Consider the following 21,363-nt stretch of genomic DNA (forward strand, 5'->3'; position numbering starts at 1 on the left):
GCGTAGCTGTGCTGGTTAACTTGTGTTATGTGCTGGCTCAGTAGGGTCTCTTCTTCTTACCTATTAAAAAAAATTATGTTTTTTACACGAATTAAGTTAGCAACATTCGCATAGGACAACTTTACTAAACGTTAAGGAAAGACCGTCTTGATGGCAGCTTTCTAAAACGCGTGTGTGCTGACCTCAACCATTTATTAAAAAAAATTCAACTTTGTTTTTTATAAAATATTTTTATGTTCAAAATTTGTTTTTTTAAAGTACTAACTAAACTAGAGTAAAACATAACTAATTGAATAACAAAATAGGTAGGTATACAGACATATAGTTACACTTATGAGTCGAATATATGTTTATTTCGATTGATTTTTTAATATGTCTAGCTAATTATTACAGAGTATTCTTTATCGGTAGGGCTGATAGGACCCTAGTAGTATGTCAATAACCCATAAGGATCACCTCCAAGACAATCAACCAAACAATACAACTCCAATACACCACAAATAATCCACCAAACAAACAACCTAGCAATCAACCAATAATGGAAAGCAACTAATAATCAAACACGGAAGATACAATGCAATCAACATACACGAATTATACGTGGAAAATCCCTTTCGTTTTGAAGATAAAATCACGGGAATTGTGAGGAGTCCACCCTTGTCACCTTCTCTTATTATGATAAGATAAAATTGAGGGCAAAATAACCCAAATCAGTCGTACAAAGGTTCACAATCCACCAACACTTCCATACATAAGAGATCAACAATTAAGAGATAAAAGATGAAGATTATCACCCAATTTCATAGGTTCTGTCGAACTGCGACCACGGACAAACAAGGTTTCAAAATAACAATTCAACTGTTCAAAATGAGGACCTATGTGTCCCCAACTAGATGACAAAAAATCAGCACGATTCGATGGTTGAAACTCCAAAAAATGTCAGTTTCGTGAAGCCTATCCTGAAAAATCCGAGCAGCCCCTTTCCTCTTTCGGTCCTCCCCATTTGTGTGTTTTTCTGATTTTTCTTACCACAGTCTTAGGTCAAAACTATCCATCAAAGCATTCCAAGTCTTTCAAGATAAGTCAATCCATTTAACCCCCAAGTGAACTAAAAACATAACCCAACATTTTGGACTCACAAACACGAGTTAAAAGAACTTACTTGTGCAACAAGTGAACTGGACCCACAAACAGGGGAAGTGGTAAGCATTGGATTACGAAATTGCAAGAAAGGATCCAATAAATACGTGGTGCTTCGTATTATTTTGATAATTATGTTTATTCCTTGATTGGGTTGGTAATCTATTTTATTGTCGTGAACTAGTTGAGTTATATTTTAGGCCGGCCATCTTTAGTGTAACTTGCTAGAATATTGACGGGTGATACGTAATTGTCCTTGTTAATTTTTCTAGTAGCAATTAGGTATTTGGTTGGTCACTAGAACTTGTCAAATTGCCTATGATTATTGATCCTTTATGATGCACAATCCATGGTTGTCAGATAGCGGCTTGGTGATTTTGTGGTGTATTAGAGTAGTATTGTTTGGTTGATCCTTGTGGGTAGTTAATTGATATACTCCTCGGGTCCTAATCAATTAAGGGTTTCCTTTTGTCATTAAAGCTATGTTCTGTTCACCTTATTTCCATTTATTTCAAAAAAAATAAGTTCATATAAGTTCAAATAAGTTCAGTTAAGTTCATGAAAAATAAGGGTTGACCAAGTATAAGTTATAACTAAAACAAGTTTTGATAAGTTCAGACAAGTTCAGTTCAAATAAATTCAGGAAAAATAAGTGAAAATCAGGTGAATAAAATGCACCCTAAATATGGGCCGAAAAAATGAATAGTTTGTACATACAAAATATGTTTTGTTATCATTTGGTGAGACATTTAGCAAGCTCAAATAAAATATTCTCCTTCGCGTCATCTGGAAGCACGTGTACGTCATGCTATTGTCAAAGGGCAACACTATTAGCCTAAGTATGGAGTTATATGATAGATTTTCTATGCATTAGGTGAATATTGAAAATAGGCTTGTGGACAATTGATTCCATAAATCATTAGAAGGAAGTTTATTCAGACTTTTTAGACCGAAAGTGTTTTACGCCAAAATCAATTAATAATTTCCGTCTCCAATGCAATCAACTAATTCAATGATATTAATTACATTATATAACAAAACACGTAAGTATGCCGAAGTATTATATATATATATATATATATATATATGTTACGAAGTAACGGAGTATTATTAGTGTTAATATTGTAAAGCGATAAATATGTTAAGTATGTTAAGTTACTGATTTAGCCTTACTAGGTTAATTACATTGTACTATATATATGATTGGAGATTAATGAGAAGGCAGGGATTTTGAGCGCTATTTGTCATGGTATCATGAGCAAGGTTAAACCCTAATTAATTTCCGCAAAATTGAGAATAGCGCCGGTGAGTTTGTGAGACAAGATACGTGAGTTTTTTTTCTCTTAATTCTTCGTCAAAACAGCAGACCTTGTTCTTAATAATGGGCAAGGATGGAGATGAGGTTGACCTGGATTACTATCTTGCTTCAAGTGACGGGCCTGGTGTGATAATTACACCGGTCAAATTGCGTGGTAATGCTAACTACGATGAATGGGCAAAGGCCGTACGTCGGAGTATGATCTCGAAATTCAAGTTCGGTTTTCTTGATGGGTCAATCAAGGAACCTACGACTGATACAACAAAATTGAAACATTGGATTGCTGTGAATTCAATGTTAGTGTCGTGGATTACAAATACAATAGATGAGAATTTGCGATCTACGGTGGAGGATTTCGATATTGCGAGTGAGTTATGGGATCATCTGCGCAAACGGTATTGCGTGGTCAGCGGCACACGAGTGTGTCATCTGAAGATGGCCTTGAGTGATTGCAAGCAGTCAGTGAACGAGTCCGTTACTGATTTCTTTGGACGTTTGTCTGCGGTCTGGAAGGCATATGTGCAATATGCTAAGGTTCCTCGGTGTACTTGTGCGGGATGTTCTTGCAATATTGCACGTCAGGTGGGTGAGATAAGAGATGAAGAGCATTTACATTACTTCTTGATTGGCTTGGAGGAACATTACGAGGCCATACGTGCTCAATTATTGGCACAATCTCCGTTGCCGTCTGTGGATGAGGCATATCAAACCGTCATCAATACAGAAAATATGCGAGTGAAGGGGAGTAAAAGCAAGGAGTCTGTCATGGCATTTAAGGTGGAGGCCAAGTCTGGTACGAAGTACGGAGAGGCGGGTGAGAAGTTTTGCCACCATTGTAACCGAGAAGGCCATACCGTGGAGATGTGTTACCAGTTGATTGGATTCCCTGATTGGTGGGATGAGAAAAAACGGGGTGGTAGAGGTCCGGGCAGAGGAGGTAAGAGCACGAATGGTGGGAGAGGAAGTAGAGGGGGGCGTGGACATAATGGTGCAGCAGCTATCAATCGTGCTAATGCTGTGAGCACCACATGTAGTAGTGGTACGACCCATAATACTGGAGCAGCGGTTACTCAAGGGATTGTAGGTGTGTCCGAAAATCAGGTGCAACAGATCATTGACATCCTCAATAAGCCTCAATCGAAGTTGCAAGGTAACGTGGATAATCGGTGGATTATTGATACAGGTGCATCGACTCATGTGACAGGAAACTTGTCAAGTTTGAGAAACATCAAGACGTCCGGAAATTGTCCGGTTGTGCTACCGGACGGACAATCAGCAAATTCAAACCAATATGGTTCTGTCACATTGGAGGGTGGATTGGTGCTTGATAATGTTTTATTCGTGCCCAGATTAAATTGCAATTTAATTTCTGTAACTCAATTAAGTGACGAATTAAATTGTTCAGCTCAATTCACTAACAAAATATGTGTTTTACAGGACCGCTCGACGAGGACGGTGATTGGCGTGGGTGATCGACAGGAAGGACTATATTTTTTCCGTGGTGTTCCGAGGGTACGAGTGCTTGCTGTAGACTGTGTGGTTGATTTGTGGCATCAGCGTATGGGACATCCGTCGGAGAAAGTACTGAAGTTACTCCCTCCTGTGAGTAATACTACTAGGAAGAATAATCATATTTGTGATGTATGCCCTCGTGCAAAACAATGTCGAGAAAGTTTTCCGATTAGTGAAACGCATGCTAGTAGAATGTTTGATTTAATTCATATTGATTTGTGGGGACCCTACAAGACACCATCGTCTTGTGGAGCGAAATATTTTTTAACAATTGTTGACGATTTTTCAAGAGGCGTCTGGATTTATTTACTTAGCAATAAAACTGAGGTTGAGTCGATGTTTCTTAATTTTGTTGCTATGGTTAAGCGTCAATTTAATCAGTTTATTAAAGTTGTTCGAAGTGATAATGGTACGGAGTTTAATTGTTTGCAAGGATATTTCTTTAAACATGGCATGTTGTTTGAAACTTCGTGTGTTGGTACTCCTCAACAAAATGGGAGGGTTGAGCGTAAACATCAACATATTTTGAATGTTGGGAGGGCGTTACGTTTTCAAGGGAATTTGCCTAAAAAGTTTTGGGGAGAATGTGTCCTGGCAGCTTGTTATTTAATAAATCGTACTCCCACACCGCTTCTTGATAATAAGACTCCTTATGAAATGTTGTTCGGCAAACCTCCGTCGTATGTTCCTATTCGTGTATTTGGTTGTTTATGTTATGCATATAATCAACGTAGTAAGGGTGACAAGTTTGAGTCGAGAGGTCGGAAATGTGTGTTCTTGGGTTATCCTTTTGGGCAAAAGGGTTGGCAACTGTATGATCTAGAGACACATGAATATTTTGTTTCCCGTGATGTGAAATTTCATGAAAAAGTGTTCCCGTATGCTGAAACGTTCAATGAGTCATTGATGGGGAAGTCTCACAACAATGGAAATGAGAATTTAGGTGCAGGGATGGATGAGGTTGATCATTGGACGTTGGATGTGAGTGATGGGTCTGTGTTGGGATCTTTGAGTGAGGGTGTGGGGAGTGAGCTGGGCAGAGTGCTGCGAGATGAGGGAGCGCAGGCGAGTGAGAGTGTGCAGCGTGGGCCAGGCGATGGGGCACAGGATGAGGCGCTGCAGGGAGCGCATGAGGCACAGGAGGCGCTGCAGCAGGCGCTAGACGAGGCGCAGAGTGATGCGCTGCAGGGCAGTGTGTTGCTGAGTAGTGAGGCGATGCAGGGAAGTGCGCTGCTGGGCAGCGAGATGAGGGGAGAGCAGGCGAGTGGTGATGCGAGTACTGCTCCTGCTACTGCAGTGCCAGCACAAGGGAATGCTGCTGCGACTGCCTTGCACGGGCAGCGTGAGGATGAGGGCGTGGATACGGGTCAGGAGTTGGGAAGGGGGAAACGTGAGAAATTTCAGTCGACGAAGCTGCGAGAGTACGTGATGCATACGATACGGAAAAAATATAGTTCTTCTGATAATTCATCTACGGCTTCACCTTCCTCAGGTACTCCTTATCCTATCACATATTTTGTTAATTATGAACGTTTTTCGCCCAAACACAGAAATTTTATTGCAGCTTTGCAGGCAGAAAAGACACCTAAAACATTTAAACAGGCTATGCAACATGAAGGGTGGAGACAAGCAATGGCTGCTGAGATTGATGCTCTTGAGGAGCAAGGCACTTGGACATTAGAAAGTCTGCCAGCAGGAAAGAAAGCACTTGGAAGCAAATGGGTGTATACTGAGAAACGAGACGAAGATGGAAATCTGTTGCGTCTGAAAGCGAGGTTGGTTTGTTTGGGTAATCATCAGGAGGAGGGGTTGGATTATAATGAAACTTTTGCCCCTGTGGCAAAAATGGCAACTGTTCGTACTTTCTTGGCAGTTGCAGCTGTTAAAAATTGGGTGGTTCACCAGATGGATGTCCATAATGCATTCTTGCATGGAGACTTAGAGGAAGAGATTTATATGAAAATTCCCCCCGGATTTCAAAAGAATAACTGTGATAAAGTGTGCAGGATGAGAAAGTCATTGTACGGATTAAAGCAGGCTCCCCGTTGTTGGTTTGCGAAATTGTCTACGGCCTTGATGTCTTATGGATTTCGACAATCACAATCAGATTACTCTTTGTTTACTCTCTCCAAAGGTACGTTCCAACTAAGTGTACTTATTTACGTCGACGATATGATTATTGCTGGAAATAATACATTTGCGTTGGAAAGTTTTAAATCATATTTGAGTGAATGTTTTAAAATGAAGGATCTGGGTGCTTTGAAATACTTTCTTGGACTTGAGGTGGCTCGTAGTAGTCTTGGGTTTTATGTTTGTCAGAGAAAGTATGCTTTGGATATTATTTCGGAGTCTGGATTGTTAGGAGCGAAACCTGCTGATTTTCCGATGGAGCAGAATCATAAACTTGCTTTGGCAGATGGGAAGGAGTTGGTGGACGGAGGAAAATATAGACGTCTGGTGGGACGTCTGATTTATTTGGCTGTTACAAGGCCTGATCTGGCGTATTCTGTTCATATTTTGTCACAGTTTATGCAAGCGCCGAAAGAGGAACATTGGGAGGCAGCTTTGCGGGTTGTACGGTACTTAAAGAAGTGTCCGGGTCAAGGGATACTTCTTCGTTCTGATAGTGTGTTGCAGTTGGAAGGGTGGTGTGATTCAGATTGGGCGAGTTGTCCACTAACTCGTCGTTCGTTGACTGGTTGGTTTGTGTTGCTTGGATTATCTCCAGTTTCCTGGAAAACCAAGAAACAACATACGGTTTCTCGTTCGTCTGCAGAGGCAGAATATCGTTCGATGGCGGCATTGACGTGTGAGTTAAAGTGGTTGAAGCAACTACTTAGTGATCTGGGAGTATCGCACAAGAAAGGTATGGACTTATTTTGTGATAGTCAATCTGCATTACATATTGCACAGAATCCTGTTTTTCATGAGAGAACGAAACACATTGAGGCAGACTGTCATTTTATTCGTGATGCAATTAAGGACGGGATTATTTGTCCGTCGTACGTCTCAACAAAGGTACAGTTGGCGGATATTTTTACCAAAGCGTTGGGGAAGGCGCAGTTTGAGTTTTTCCTTGACAAGATGGGCATTCGAGATCTTCATGCTCCACCTTGAGGGGGGATGTTACGAAGTAACGGAGTATTATTAGTGTTAATATTGTAAAGCGATAAATATGTTAAGTATGTTAAGTTACTGATTTAGCCTTACTAGGTTAATTACATTGTACTATATATATGATTGGAGATTAATGAGAAGGCAGGGATTTTGAGCGCTATTTGTCAATATATATATATATATATATATATATATATATATATATATATATGGTTTTGGGCTGGTTTATGAAAATACGATCTTTCTTTACAATAAGAATTGCTGAGCCAAGCCATTAGAAATTAATTAATTAAAGAAAGAAAATGACGGAATTCCCACCACAAAGCCAAGATAGTCAACCAGGAAAACAATATTTGATGAATCCACTCCCGATTTCTGTCAATCCCAAATATAAACCATCCAAAAAGCTTCATGTAAGTCCATATATTATAATTTCCCATTAATACGTACGTAATATTGTAATTTGTAAATGTTGTGATTACAGGGAAAAGTAGCATTAGTAACAGGAGGTGATTCAGGGATCGGAAGAGCAGTTTGTTATCATTTTGCGCTCGAGGGTGCAACAGTAGCTTTTACATATGTTAAAGGTCCAGAAGATAAAGATGCAGACGATGCCTTGGAATTGATAAGAAAGGCAGCCAAAGAAAATGAAGCAGGCGAACCGATTGCCATTCCTGTCGATTTCAGCCTAGGTGAAGATGAATGCAAGGATTTGGTGGAGAAGGTTGTGAAGAAATTTAAACGCATCGACGTCTTAGTGAATAACGCAGGGGTAGCATATTATAACGAGAACATCGAAGAAATCACTGAGAATCAACTGAGAATGACATTTGAAATCAACTTCTTCGCTTGTTTCTTCTTGGCAAAGTAAGATGTACTTACATGGATACTCCCTCCGTTCCTTAATACTCGCACCGTTTTTCTTTTCGGGCCGTCCCTTAATACTTACACCGCTTCTATAAATGAAAATTATTACCAATATTATATTATTTCTTACACTTACCTACCAATCTACCTACACCCCTACTTCTGTTCGGCCCCCCTGTGGGACCCACTTTCTGCATAAATTACCAAAATACCCTCTTAGGGGACATTACTGAAAATACCCTCAAACACAAACCTCTTGATGGGCTCAGACCAGAAGTTAGGGGTCCATATCTCAGCCCCCTACAGGCCCAAGATTCCATACCCCTACACTTGCTTATATTTACTAATAATGCCATCCGGCATTACTATAAATATGCTTCACATAATCATTACTCAGGTATGCAATTATTCCCACACTGACTCTCTCACTACTTTCTCTCTCTACAAGAACTGACTTGAGCGTCAGAGAGGGTTTTCTCGGGAACCCCCCCGAGCCAGTTTACGTTTGCCGTTTTTGTAGGACAAACCACAACCGATTGGAGGAAAACGACAGCCTGGTTGAAGAGGCTTCCCCTATTTTCACACTTAGCATTTTCTTCGCAGAAACAGTTGGCGTCGTCTATGGGGAAGTCAACTACAAGCCATGGTTAACACTCGACGAACCAGGCAACACTCCTCCTCTCATCGATCAGAGTCCCATCCCAATTACGTGTTGATGCCTACTTCGAGGAACGGAGATGATCACGATGGTGATCAGGACCATGAGAATCAACAGCCCCATGTCGAAGGTCACCCTGAGAACTTGGTCACCCGAAAGGATCTAGAGTATTTGGCTGCTCAAGTCAATGAGGCTATCCACAACCTCCAAGGAATGGGAGAAGGACCTTCAAGGAAACATCCAAACCACCCTACCAGCTCAAAGGTGAGCACAACATCTCATACCATCCACAGGGCACAGCCCCGAAGTGTGAAGGACAGGCTAGGTGACAGGGGTGGGGCACAGCCTCGCCCTCGCCAATCAAGGGCCAGCCAAGATGCACGCCGGGTAATTGAAGATCGACAACTGCACAGAGGAGACCTTGATGCTCGAGACCTCTTGCACAGAAGGCGCCTCGAACAAGCCAGAGAAGCCATCAGGAATGATAGGATCACCCGAGGTCTATCCCCCTCTAGTGCTAAGACTACGGCCTCCGCACGAGACCACCCCACTCCTTCAAGACAAGTCAGACCGATCGAGGTCAGCTCTCGAAGGACATCTCTCAGGAGGCACTCACCTTCTCCTATAAGGAGATGTCACTCACCCTCTAGCCGGGCTAGAGGCCGTTCGCCCAGGACAAGGGTTTCACCCCTCGATCAACAGCCAGGGGCTCATTCATCTTCTCATCGCCCAAGGCATCGCTCACCCTCAAGAATAGGAAGGATCCCTCCACGCCGTGAGCGAAAATACTCGCCTCTCCCAGAGAGTAGAGGTAGGCATACCTCCCCAAGAGGAAGATGGGACTCCCCTCCACCAAGAACTGATAGGCACAGACATACCTCGTCATTGCAAGAGGCTCTCACTCCCTTCTCCCAAGAAATAATGAACACCCCCGCCGAGACAAAGTGAAGGTCCCTACCATCGAGCCTTTCGATGGAACTACGGATCCAGAAGAACACATGGCCGCCTATGCGGCTCAAATGAACGTTCAGACTGGATGCGGAGCTACTTGGTGCAGGTACTTTCCAACCACCTTGAAGGGTCTTGCCCTTATATGGTTCAACAAGCACGTACCAAAGGGAAGCATCAAGAGCTACGGTGAGCTTGAAAAGGTTTTCATCAGCCAATTCGCGGCGGGTCGGAGGCACCAAAGGACAAGTGTCAACTTAATGGCAGTCAGACAGGGAGAGACGGAGACCCTTCGCAATTATATTAAGGGATTCAATGAAGAAGTCCTAAAGATACACAATCTCAAGGACGAAACCAAGTTCGCAGCCCTCTTGGCAGGTCTTCAGCCAGATGACTTCAAGTTTGAATTGGTCAAGTCCGGGGTGTCCAACCTCGAGGAAGCAATGGAGAAGGCCCAAATGCACATTCAAGCCACAGATATTTGTAAGATCAATTGGGGTGGTGAGAGTGGAACAAGGCAAAAACAAAAGCCAAGACCAAACGGCAGCCACGACCAAACTCAGCCCTCCCTCAAAAAGTCGGTTATGGTTGATGACCATGGTGAGGATCCGAGGTACAACCGCAATAGGCGGGAGATTTACCTTGATCTCAAAGGAAAAGACATCCTCCCTAAGCCACCTTCAATCCGTACGCCCGAAGCAAAGCGAGACAAGTCACTTTGGTGTGAGTTTCACCACGAGTGCGGGCACACCACAAAGAACTGTAAGGAGCTGAAAAAGGCACTGGATCACTTGGCTGACAAGGGCAAGCTGAATAATTACTTAAGGAAGTATCCCCCAAAAGCAAAAGCCAAAGAAAAGGAGTCTCTTAGTGATGATACGGGAGACTACATTGGAGTGATAGCCGGAGACTTGGCAACAGGCGGGTCTGTGAGCAAGGCGAAGGATAGCTTGTGGGCACTGGAACATCAAGTCCTAAAAGTGGCATCGGCTTCTCAAACAGTCCCGGTGATGACATTTGGTGGGAACACTAGTCATCCAATTCAAGAGTCCCATGACGATCCGCTGGTCATCGAGATGAAAGTCGCTAACTCAACGGTAGGGCGAGTGTTAGTGGATAATGGATCATCCGCCGACATCATTACTCTAAAGTGTCTAGAAGGGCTCAAGTATTCCAAAGATGATCTAAAAACCATCTCCCAGCCACTCATTGGATTTGGAGGTCAAGCCGTCCATCCTCAAGGCACCATCAAGCTACCTGTCAGGTTTGGTCCTAAAAACAAGGGAAGACGGTTGTTGGTAGACTTTCTTGTCGTGGACGTCTCCCTGCCATACAACATCATCTTAGGCCGACCTCTACTAAGCAAAATAAAAGCCGCAATCTCTGTGTACCAACTTCTCATGCAGTTTGAGTTGGAAGATGGCTCCGTGGGAAAAATCTTTAGGGATCAACAAGTGGGCAGGCGATGCTATGTTAACAGCCTCAAGAGAGGGACAAGTACCCCCCAGCCACTGGCCAAGAAAGCCAAGCCAGAAGGGACTCGAAACTCCTGAAGGCAAGCCCCTCCCTCGCCTAGGGAACGCCGACAACCTTAGAAGGCTTTATGTTCAATCTCCTAAGTATTTCTGAGAAAGGGAGAAATTCTTAGCTTTATAGCTCACAACCATAGTTTTCAGTGATGAAAGTGGGGGTAAGGTACATGTAAGCCCGCCATAGGTTAAATAACATCCCATCATTGTAAACAAAGCTTTATATCTTCAAGGCAATAGTAAAGAGCTCGACCAGTAATGTTACTTAGCAAATTTCGTTCCTAGAATGTTGCAAGTAGAAGGCAAACATTGGCCATGCAAGCGCAGCACACGTCAAAAGGAAAAGACAAGCCAAATTCAAGCACATGAACTCATACTTAGCAAAATAATCTAAGTCATTTTCATGAATGGCGCATCATCGTTCGCCCAAGCATGGGGCTCATTAGTCCCTTTGGAGAACAGAAGCCCATTCCCATATTTAGCAAAATAATCTAAGTCATTTTCAAGAATGGCGCATCATCGTTCGCCCAAGCATGGGGCTCATTAGTCCCTTTGGAGAACATCAGCCCGTCTTCATACTTAGCAAAATAATCTAAGTCATTTTCAAGAATGGTGCATCTTCGTTCGCCCAAACATGGGGCTCATTAGTCCCTTTGGAGAACAGAAGCCCATTCCCATACTTAGCAAAATAATCTAAGTCATTTTCAAGAATGGCGCATCGTCGTTCGTCCAAGCATGGGGCTCATTAGCTCCTTTGGAGAACAACAACTCATTCCCATACTTATCAAAATTTATCTAAGTCATGTGCGGAAAGTAGAAGCCATGGCACCGTCATGTGTATGACAAGTAGAAGCAGAAGCCATGGCACAATCATGTGCGGCGAGTAAAAGCCACGACACTATCATGTGCGGCAAGGAGAAGCCATGGCACCATAAGTAGAAGCCTTGGCACCATCATGTGCGGAAAGTAGAAGCCATGGCACCATCATGTGCGACTCTCTCTCACGCACCGCACCCGACATCGGGCGACAAAACAAACAGCCACGCCAAGAGAAAGCATCAGCCATCATCTTACCCACGTACATACGACGAAAAAAAAAAAAAACCAGCAGCCACGCCCAATCCTGCCTTCCCTACGAAAAAAAAAAAAAAAAAAACCAGCAGCCACGCCCAGAGAAAGGAGCAGCCACGCCCAATCCTGCCTTCCCTACGAGAAAAAAAAAAAAAAAAAACAGCAGCAGCCACGCCCGGAGAAAGGAGCAGCCACGCCAAGCTCAGCCTTCCCTACGCAAAAAAAAAAAAGGAAAAGAAAAAAAAAACAGCAGCAGCCACGCCCGGAGGAAGGAGCAGCCACGCCAATCTTGCCTTCCCAAAAAAAAAGGCAGCAGCCACGCCCGGAGAAAGGAGCAGCCACGCCCAATCCTGCCTTCCCTACAAAAAAAAAAAAAAAAAAAAAAAAACGCCCGGAGAAAGGAGCAGCCACGCCAGGCAAGACATGGGGCTTGGCACGCTCTCGTGCGCAACGACGCCACTCACGCTCGACCATACCCGCTCATCCATAAGTCGGCACCTCTTGCCCAGGTGCACAGCACATGTTGAGGCCCCTTATTTAGAAAAATCTAAGTTCCTTAAGGCTTGGGCCCCAACAACGGAAGCCTCACCCGTATACATTCCACACCTCCGCCCAAGTACATGGGCCACGAGAAACAACAGCCATGTACGGCCTGACACGCATCACCCGTGCATCATATCTCGCACGAGGAAACCAACAGCCATGCGATGGGGCACCAACGCTCACTCGCCCCCGCTTGCTCCCGCCTAAAACCGACAAACAACAGCCCAGCTGGGACCACCCACGTGACAAATAATGCAAAGGCGGAAGCCAAGCCAACCTCGCACCCTCGTGCACACCTCTTGCGCAGTAAGGAACAGCCAAGCCCATCCGGACCTGCACCTGGAACTCCACCCCTATGCTCACGCTCTCCTGTCATCCGCAACAGCCCAGGCTTGCCGAAAAGCAACCGTCCAATTCAATCGGCTTGCCATGCGCACATAAAATAACAGCCAAGCCCGTGCTTGGTCCCCTCACCCAAAACGCCGCAACTAATACGTGCAAACCTTAAGCACGATAAATGCGGACCCTTGAGCACCTCTCCATGCCCACCCATGTGCGTGTATTAAAGACCAAGCATCGCATGTCACTCAAAACACCTGATAACTACGGGGTTGATTTCTTCCGCCAAACTCCCGAGTACTTGGCCAAACTCGCAAATTTGGCGTGGGGCTAATGTTCGGGCCCCCTGTGGGACCCACTTTCTGCATAAATTACCAAAATACCCTCTTAGGGGAAATTAATGAAAATACCCTCAAACACAAACCTCTTGATGGGCTCAGACCAGAAGTTAGGGGTCCATATCTCATCCCCCTACAGGCCCAAGATTCCATACCCCTACACTTGCTTATATTTACTAATAATGCCATCCGACATTACTATAAATATGCTTCACCTAATCATTACTCAGGTATGCAATTATTCCCACACTGACTCTCTCACTACTTTCTCTCTCTACAAGAACTGACTTGAGCGTCGGAGAGGGTTTTCTCGGGAACCCCCCCGAGCCAGTTTACGTTTGCCGTTTTTGTAGGACAAACCACAACCGATTGGAGGAAAACGACAGCCTGGTTGAAGAGGCTTCCCCTATTTTCACACTTAGCATTTTCTTCGCAGAAACAACTTCCTATAAAAAAATCATTTAAAATTCACATTTCCCACTCACCACTCACCACCCACTTACACATTTTCCACTAACTATATTAAAAGAATACCCCACTATCAACTAACATCCATTAAATTAATAAGTCAATTCAAGTGTCTTAAACTCCGCACCAGTCAAACCGGTGCGAGTATTAAAGGAGAGAGGGAGTATAATTTAGGCAAAAGAAAAAGTCTCAACCAGATGACTAAATATTAATTCATGTGGTACAGGCACTCACTGAAGCACATGAAAGAAGGAAGCAACATCATTAACACAGTCTCTGTCGCAGCCTACGCTGGTGAAGAAACTTTGGTTGACTACAGTAGCAGCAAAGGAGCCCTTGTAAGTTTCACCAGAAGTCTCGGTCTTCAACTTATTAAACGAGGAATTCGAGTGAACGGGGTAGCACCTGGCCTATCTGGACTCCACTACCTGTTGCTTTACTACCTGTGGAAAAGATCGTCAATTACGGTTCAATTGTACCAATGAATAGAGCAGGACAACCTTTTGAAGTTGCACCATCCTATGTTTTTCTGGCGAGTAACGACTGTTCATCCTATTTCACTGGCCAAGTCCTCCATCCTAATGGTACTTTGTTTTTCTTCTTTCATATATTGCGTTTGTAACCTACAACTTTCTCATATCTTGACATCGATCTTTACTAATATTTACATGTTGTTCTTCCAACACTGTTGCTATTCATAAAACTTGAAATATTCCTAAATGTTTATGTATTAGGTGGGGTGATCGTAAACGCATGATCCAACTGTGTCGTCCGTCAAGATAATCCAATAAAGAACGCCAGAGGATACGTCTGTGTTCATTCGTACAATAAACATATAATAAACCTATGTATATCATGAATCTAAATGTGTACGTTCTTCGTTTTTATGTTTTACGGAGTATGTTTTTCTTTGCTTTTCTTACATGCAATTGTTATCTTATACTTGTATTATACATTGTATTTTATATGTATATATATGTGTATTATACTCCCTGGGTTACTTAGTACTCAGTATTAAGGAGTAATAAATTGGTGGAACTTTAGTTTTATGGACAACTTTTATAATAGCCACGCAAAAATGGTAGCCACTATAACCAATTAAATCTCAACCCTCCAATATATAAGACAAATCTAGTCCATTAATTCCATTGACTTATTTTTTTGGCAAATAAAGATTTATTACTTTCCAAGTATAAGGATTACACCTAAACACCAACACAACAAACACATACAACTCTCTCCCAACACGTGAAGAGAAATGAAGCAACCTAAGCTATAGAGAGCTTCATTCTGTCATCACTTCCACGTGCTATACTGAACAAGATTCTACAACTCACCACATTTCGAGGATCAATCTGATTAGTAAATAACTTAGCATTCCTCTGAAGCCAAATTGCATAAACTGACCCAATGAAGGTCATGCTGATCCCCTTGTCTTCAGCCTTGGTGCTCCTACTCTTCTTGGCTGCCCTTAACATCTCACTTTGCGAGCACTGAAGTCTCCTGCTAAAACCAACTTTGTGTAACACAATACTCCAAATCTCGGCATAATAATGATACCCACAGAACAAGTGTGCAACGATACACAGCTCACATCTGCCATCAACCTGTAAATTCCATTGCAGCAAGCTGTCTTTAGTAGCTAGTTTGTTCTGAATAGCAAGCCAAGTAACAAAAGGCTGCGTTTGGAAACGAGCAATTCATTTCAAATAACTGAATTCAAATACTGGAATTGAAATGTTGGAAATCAAATTCTAATTCTTTGTTTGGTAAACATGATAATTTCAAATCTAGAATTTCAAATTCTAGTATGATGTTTGGTAATTATTGGAATTTCAAATCCCGAATTTCAGTTCTTGCTGTTCTTTCTATTGAAAATCAGGGAAGCAAGTACGATAACAATCTGAGGTACAAACGAAAGCTAGGTCCTGAAGGAAATAATGCCCTTGGTCCAAGTATGCATATAATGTTAAGTCTAATAAATGCGGTTCAGTATTAATTGACAAGTTAATAAATTCAGTGAGATCAAGTGAGTTGAATGCCTAGCTAGAGGCCGCTTCAGTTCAAGTGGAATTAATGATATTAATCCACAGCTTACTCTTGACTGAACTCGTAAGGTCACACAAATAGTACGTAAACGGATCAAGTATTTAATGGCATTAAATACTCCATCTATGGATATTCGGAATCGACGGATCTTGGTTTCAGTGGGAGCTGAGATCGTCAAAGGCAAGCAAATGAATACTCCGGAAACGATGATATTGCAGGAAACGGAAATATGGATCGTATCGGAAATATAAATATTATCCAAGTCGTAGATGTTGCCGGAAACGGAAACATGGTACGTATCGGAAAATATTATTGGAAATGGAAATATTGCCGGAATCGGAAATATTGCCGGAAACGGATATATTGTCAGAATCGGAAATATTATCGAAATTGGAAAATAATTCCGGAAACGGAAATATTAAATATTTGTTCGAAACGGAAATTAATTCCGGAATCGGAAATGTTAAATATTGTTCGTATCGGAAATAAATTCCGGAATCGAGAATTTAATCGGAAGCGTATCGTACGAATTAGAATCGGACGAGGCCTGCCAGAAGAAGGCCCACCACGAAGCCGGGCCATCGCCCAGCAAGCCAAAGCGCAAACACACGCCAAGCCTCGACCAGGCCCAGCGCAAAGGCCAGGCCCAGCCAAGGCCTTGGGCGCGCGCGGATCAAAGGCAGCGACGAGCTGGGCCGTGCGCTGTGCGTGGGCCGTAAGGCCTGCATGCGGTGCATTGTGCCACTCGTGTGTGTTACTCGGAATCCTAAGGCTACCGGGATTCGTCATGTGATTAAATCTAATCCTAATAGATAAAGTTTATTTAATTAGAGTCCTAGTAGGATTATAATTAAATAGATTTGTATTCTAATAGGAATATAATTCATTTCCATAAACTCTATAAATAGGTGCCTAGGGTCACATATTTACATAGACAATTGAAGTATTCAAAGGTAAGATTTTGGAACAAAATCAGCCAAACACTTGCAACCCATATTAGCCGAAAATCCTAGGAACCTTAAGGGTGATTCTAGTTGGTCAAGCTTAAGGCGGATCCGGACGTGCTGTGGACCATCTACGGAGGGACGACACTTGGATTCCTAAAGACTTGTTCTTGTTCGGTTCGGGCGCAGCTAGGGAGGGCACGCTACAAAGTGTATGCACCTAAATTATGCTAAATGATTGTGTGTAAATAATATGTTTCCTGGCATTAAGGTTTTTCCGCATGATTTATGTTTTGTCATATGTATCATAACCTAACAGTGGTATCAGAGCCTCTTATTATTTTCATAATCTAAATTGCATGAACACGGTTAAATTTTACAAATTTGCAAGGAATTAAAAGGGGTGATTAGTTTTCGTAATTAATTGCAAATTGCGTTTATTTAATTATATGTACGCATTTTTTCGGCAGAATATTCGTTACTCAACCAAATCGAGTGATTTTTGTGTCAATTTCGCATGTAAAAGGCATTCTAAAATTTTGACAAAAAATAATTTTTTGCGACCGAACCCAGAATTCCCAAATTCGAAGTCTAACTATGACTTTTCGGAGGTTTAAGTTTTTCGAACGCAAAAGTTTGTAAATATAAGTTGTTAAATTGAATATTTGCGATTCTTGTTGATAAATCTTGAAATTTTAATTGACCTACAGTATATGTTTAACAATTATGAATGCCTAGACTTGTTAATTATACAACCTAATTTGTAATTATGATTAATTTTTTGAAATTCGAATAATTTAGAATTGATTTGTTTTTCATAATTAATTAATAATTTAATTAGGTATCCATGATTAAAATCCACCATAAAAGTTGTTAATTTATGTTAAATTTTAAATTTTTATGACCTAGATTTAAATCCATGTTAATCGGAAATTAATTGATTATTAAATTTTCGATTTTTCGCCCTAAAATTATGAAATTAATATGATTTATTAATTTGTCGTTAATTTTAAATTAACAATTTTAATTTTTATGAAAACGCTCATAAATGTTGCACGCACAAAGCAAAGGAAGCTACGTGTTACCCTTAAGGGATGTTGTATAGTGCGGGCACGAATGCAACGAGCAGCATAGCATGGCGCGCGCGAAGCAAAGGTGTTGGTCGTGTGTGCTATGCGATGGGCGTAGGCGAGGGGCAGGGCAAAGCAAGCAGTCGCGTGTGGGCAGCAAGCGAGCTGCGCCACAGCGCGCACTGTCTCGTGCCAGCGAGCGCTGGCTCGTGCAGCGAGTAGTGCCTTGCGAGGGAAAGCAGCAGCAGACGCGACACAGCACAAAGGCTGCGCGCAGCGTGGCCAGCGATGGTTGCGTGTGCGTGTGGCATGTGGCTGCATGTTGCGTGGAGCTATGTGTGCCTTGTGCAGCGACCAGTCGTGCACACGATGGGACTTGGGCGCAAGCCCAAGTGCTCGTCGTGTTACGATTGAATCGTTTTGAATTTTAATTTGAGATTTTCAGTTCGAAAATAATTTTAATTAATTTTAAAATTAATAATTTAAATTGTTTTCTCGGATTTTAATTTTGATTATTATAATTATTATAAATTTTTATTTATACTAATTATTTTACTAAAATTAAACCTTGAATTAATTTAAATTCATTTAATTCAACTGAAAAATAAATTAAATAAAATGGATTCAATTATAAATTTATATGAGCTTTAAATTTTAATTAAATTTGTATGTTTCCGGTTAGACTAGAAATACATTTTTATGTTTAAAATTAGTAAAGCATATAAAGTTATTGGTTTAAGTGGGAGCAATTTTAGTCATAAACTCTTGATTAGGTCTACAAATCCTTTAAGATTAAACAGCTTGATTAGAATTAATAAGGACTGAATAATTGGTAGATTATTGGTGCCCTTGATTAATTGCTGCAAATATTTATGTGATGCATACAATGTGTTTTTACTAACCAACTATGTGGGCCATTCATGATAATGAATGGGTGAACGGTATATATTGTATATGTACTGTTTTGCAGGTTATGAAGTGACTAGTATGGCCCAAATAGGATAGAAAATATGGTCTGCGTACCATTAATTTGAATGTAATTGGTCTAATGCACCAAAGTTTGTTTTTCAATTCAAATATGGTCTGCGTACCATCAAATAGTTGTAATTAGTTTAATTATAGCTGATCCTATTTGAAGAAAATGGCGCCTCCCACGGTGAAATTCAAGACGAAGTTTCCAACCATTTTCAAGACGGACTTTGAAGTTGAAGCTTCAAGATGAAGTCGGGCCATACTAGATCACATTTATCTTATGCATGTTTTAAGTTATTTATTGCTTTTAAATATGTCTTAAATATGCATGAGATTGTGGCTTGATTATGTTGCATGATTAAGGATTTTAGTTCACTTAAAATCTAACCAACATAGTAAGAGCCTTAAGTTCCAAACTTAAAAATCGAGTTAAAAGGTGCCATGCCAAAATAACACTTACTTGGATAACCTTTACATCAATCTAGTAATAGTTTTACGCTCAGCGAGGTGTTACTTATTGATCCTAAAGGGCTAAGGTACATAAATAATTGTGAGTACATGTTAGTTTTGGTGAAACTCAACGATATAAGTAAGGAGTCCTTTTATGTCGTGGCAAAATTGATAGGTTTACCTAATAAGTTCTTAGACGTACCTATTAACCAAGAGTAGTTTCTAGACTATTAGCAAAAGGCTTTTGCTTACCTAAAAGATTTTAGAATTGAGTCTAAATACATAATGTGCTTAATTCTTCAATGGTTTTTAGGGTCTTGGAATCATTTTATTCACACCTGCCGGAACAATAAATTCGAATAAAATGCTAATAACTTGTTTGAATTGCATGATTGCTTTAATTTTCAAGTTATTATTCATGATAATTGTTTAGACTTGTAGACACCTACTTTTGTCCCCATTCCCGAAAGGGAAGGTTCGATGATGAAAACGTAAATCTCCACTTGACAACGCATATCCTATAAAATAACGAATCTCAATTCCCCTTTTCATTTCATCCGAAACCTGCTATTTATGGAAATCTGCTAAAAATAGTAACTACCGTAAAGGGTAGTTGCTAAAAGTAGTAAGAATAAAAAGATAGAAACCTGTCAGAATTAGGTGTTGCACTCCAACATAAATCCTAAAAGAGATAGAAATTGTAAAAGGAATTCTATTCCTATCGCAGTTCGATAAAAGAGTTAACGTATTAATTAAACTCATAACGAACCTATAGTTCGTAAAGGGCCCAGACGCATTCCGTCGTAAATTGATATGCATCAAATAACTCGGATTAAGTCTCTTAATGAACTCCGTACTCTAGAGTCCAATCTGACAAAGAATTCTGCCAGACCCTATTTTCAACGCCCAGCCCTGGGCGCCGAAATCTTTGACGCCCAGAGCTGGGCGCCGAAAATACCTGGGACGGATTCTTTTCCTAATCCATTTCGTATTCAAATTCCTGAAAAACTATCTTTCTACGCCACTTTTTCCTATAAATAGACCCCTAAGTTCGACGTGAAAAGAACACACACAACACACAATTATATTCTGAGTATTGACTCCAACCCTTAGCCTAAGCCTCACGCTGCGGAACTGTTCACGCGTTCTGTCGCAATCGATCCATAAATCGAACAGAACGTATCCTGTCCCATAATTGAGATTCGTTAAATAAAAAGGAGAAATAGCAAAGTCAAAGTGGTTAGTTTTCTGAGAACCGTGACGCACCTCTCAAGGGTGCGTCGTAATGTGTCCCTTTTCGATGATTTAACTGCTTTCCTCGCCCTTTTTATGAACTGTTATACTAACTAAATCTGATTGTTCTATCACGCCTAACAAATATATATATTTTCGCGAAATTGGATTATCATCCTAGGTCCCTTAATACTACTTAAATCAGATAATCACGATCGATCTAGTATTATATGTTGCATATTGCTAAAATCAACTCAGATTAGTTTAATAGTTAACGCATGTCCCTTCAATTATTTATGCTGAGCTAGTAAGGATATCCTGCCTCTGGAGTTAACGACGAGCGAAGTACTCCTCTCGGTAGTTACAGTCCCCCGAACCCTCAATCTCTACCTTGCGGGTGTATGTTGAGAGATCCCCACACCAGGGATCACAAGGGAACCTACGGCCGTCGTGGTCAAACATAATTGCACTCCCTTTATGTCAAGATAACCGGGTTTTGTCAGTTTTTCTCATTGTCGTTAAAAACTGAATGGCGACTCCTATATTACTAGTCAATTGGGTGTATACTCACCGGAAATCCAATTACACTGGATTGAATAAAAGAATCATCACACCCACGAGGGACGAGGTCACGCATTAGCCTCGCGCTTTTTCGACCCCCTCACAGTGGCGACTCTGCTGGGGACAGTGAAGGAAATACTCGTGCTTGTAGGTAATCAAAATAGCCGAATGGTGAAACGATCCTACCCCGCGTTTATTTCCCCATCAAGTTGGGACGACCTGAAAATCAACATATT

The 21,363-nt window shown here is 41.5% G+C and overlaps 1 pseudogene; it reads left to right on the plus strand.

The window, feature by feature from the left end:
- Positions 1-7,330: 7,330 nt before the first annotated feature.
- On the plus strand, positions 7,331-15,671 carry LOC110800601 (glucose and ribitol dehydrogenase-like; annotated as a pseudogene).
- Positions 15,672-21,363: the final 5,692 nt, after the last annotated feature.

Source organism: Spinacia oleracea, chromosome 3 (assembly GCF_020520425.1).
Source record: "Spinacia oleracea cultivar Varoflay chromosome 3, BTI_SOV_V1, whole genome shotgun sequence".
Lineage (NCBI taxonomy): Eukaryota > Viridiplantae > Streptophyta > Magnoliopsida > Caryophyllales > Amaranthaceae > Spinacia > Spinacia oleracea.